The 2,502-nt window shown below is 46.1% G+C and overlaps 1 pseudogene; it reads left to right on the top strand.

Annotated features, from left to right (window-relative positions):
- The first annotated feature begins 719 nt into the window (after nucleotides 1–719).
- LOC141548000 (ELL-associated factor 1 pseudogene) lies at nucleotides 720–1,250 on the top strand (annotated as a pseudogene).
- The last annotated feature ends 1,252 nt before the right edge of the window (nucleotides 1,251–2,502 follow it).

Here is a 2,502-nt window from a genome sequence, read left to right as displayed (position 1 = left end):
GCAATCATTGGATTTCCCAACACAAGATGAGACTAATGCACAATGGACTTATGGACATTTATTAATTTTCAATTTGTGATTATTTGATCATGTTATTTGTTACATACTTCTAGCATGTGTTATATTGCTATGTTACTATGTGTTTATATAATTATGTGTAATACCTCCCATATTGATGGATTTCTGTTAAAAGGCCATGACCACCCTAGGTTCTAAATCAAAAGAGAGGGGGAGATGTTAGGATTAGAAGGTGAGAACTCAGGTTGTCTAAACAATTCTCTAGCCCAGAGTTCACACCTTTAGGGGTTAACACCTTTAGACTTCTGAAAAGGAGTTTACACATTTAAAGGAGTTTTCACCTTTAAAAGGAGCAAGATGATTGGTTGAAGTATTTCCCACAAGCCCCTGGGTTCTCACATGCTCATTCTCTAGGAGGATAAAAGAAGACAACATGGGGTCTGGGAAGCAGTCTGGATTTGGGAAGGACTAGAGCTGGAGGAGATTCAGAGCCAGCATTCAGGAAGAAGAAGAGGCTGGCTGGAAACCTGCTCACAGAGGAAAAGATTCTATAGAAAAGAAACCTGTTCCCCGGGAAGGATTCGAACTGAGAGACTATCAGAACTTTACAGAGCAGGACTATACTGAGAGGCAGTAAGGAGGCCGCCCCAGGAGCCACACCAGGCAGTGACAACAGCCAGCTTGAAGACAGGGAGAGAGCCATGAAGAGCACCAGGAACCCGCTGTTGGACGGCAAGGAGCACTGCCTGACTCTCGGGGACAGCTTTGAGAAGAGGCCCAAGTCCTCGTTCCACACGATCCGCTATGATTTGAAGCCGGCCTCTGTAGACCCATCAGGGGAAGGAGAGCTCCAGGTGGGCAAGGGAGACGAGGTCAAGGTCTGGCTGCCTCACTTCCCTGGCGCTGCAGCCCCAAAGACTGTCTTCAAAGGAAACAAAAGACCCTATGAGAGAGACTGTATTCTCATCATTAATCACGATACCAGCGAATGTGTGTTGGAAAAACTCAGCAGCAGCGTTCAGGTCAAGAAGATGAGAACTGAGGGAGGGAGCAAAACCCAGGCAAGAGTGGAACCGCCCCCTGCACCGGCACCGCCCACACCCACAGCATTCCGAGCCGCAGGGAAGACACCTGTTGGGCCAAAAGCCTGTCCAGTGAAAGAGGATGCTCCCGGGGAACTCCAGTTGGAGGACATGAAGAGAGAGCTGAGAGCCCAGATGAATCGGATGTAGACCCTCAGAGACAGCAGCACCTCAGACTCTGACAGCTCCAGCAGTGAAGAGGAGGAGCCTGCCCCAGGTGCCTCGGCCTCCCAGCATCCTCCTCTCCCTCACAGAATCCCTGTGGGGAACCAAAGCAGCCAGCTCCCCGAGAAAAACCAGCTGATGAGCATATTGCGAGAAGATTTACAACTCAGTGACTCTGAGAGCTCCAGCACTGAAGACCAGGAGCCTGTCACAGCCAAAGCCTCCTCCTCCCAGCGTCCTCCTCTGCAGTCACCTCACAGAAGCCCTATGGAGAACAGCAGCAGCCGGCTCCCTGGGAATCACCAGCTGATGAGGATATTGCAACAAGATTTACAACTCACTGACTCTGACAGTGACAGCAACGTCTAACCTTGGAACTTCCTGCATCTGTCTTTGTTAGAACATCTGGATAGATGAAGGACACAAGCAGAAACCCACCCCAAGGAGAGCATTTGGCCCTTAGTGAGCCCTGAGTCTCACTGAACCTGAGCAGAGTACAATGCACTTGTATATATTATGGGAATACACTTTTACCTCAAAATCTGGGTAGCATAAAAAAGTAAAATAAAATAAAAATAAATAAATAAAAACAACTTCCCAGATCTGTTGGAATTATAAGACAAAGTAAAAACAGAAACCCTCACTCAATCACTTTCACCTTCTGAAAGAAACCCCAAATCAGAAATACTCAAATACAGAGTATTCAAATCAAAGAAGAAAAATAATGTTGTGAACAACCAAAAAGAGTTCAAGGATCAAGGAACCCCAGTCAGGATCACACAGGACTGTTGTAACTACTGACTTTAACTTATTTAACATATATTGTTCTAGCTTTCATCTAGGGGAGGGGTAGAGGGAAGGGAGGGGAAGAGTTGGAAGAAAAGGTTTTTCAAGGTCAATGCTGAAAATTTATCTTGAAGATATATTGAAAAATACATCTTGGAAATAAAAAGCTACTAAAAAAAAAAAAAAAAAAAAAAAAGTAGTGACCTGCTTTCTCAAAGCGATAACAGTAAGACATTTGCTGCTGGTTGTGGGATGCGAAGGACTAGCTAGAGAATTTGGCTTCTAGGAAGGCCTGTCCTCCTTCCTTTCTCCACTGAGACCAATGTCCTTCTGAGCCAGAGAAAGACTCAGAAGTGTTGACAAGGACTGGAAATGAGAAGTTCCATCCTTGACTATTCTGCTGCTGGCTCTCCCTCCTCCTGCACTCCTCCGCTAAGATCAAGACTGGGTC

This window comes from Sminthopsis crassicaudata, chromosome 6 (assembly GCF_048593235.1).
Source record: "Sminthopsis crassicaudata isolate SCR6 chromosome 6, ASM4859323v1, whole genome shotgun sequence".
In the NCBI taxonomy this organism is placed as follows: Eukaryota; Metazoa; Chordata; class Mammalia; order Dasyuromorphia; family Dasyuridae; genus Sminthopsis; species Sminthopsis crassicaudata.
The sequence above is the reverse complement of the archived record's forward strand: the minus strand, read 5'-3'. Positions and strand labels throughout refer to the sequence as shown.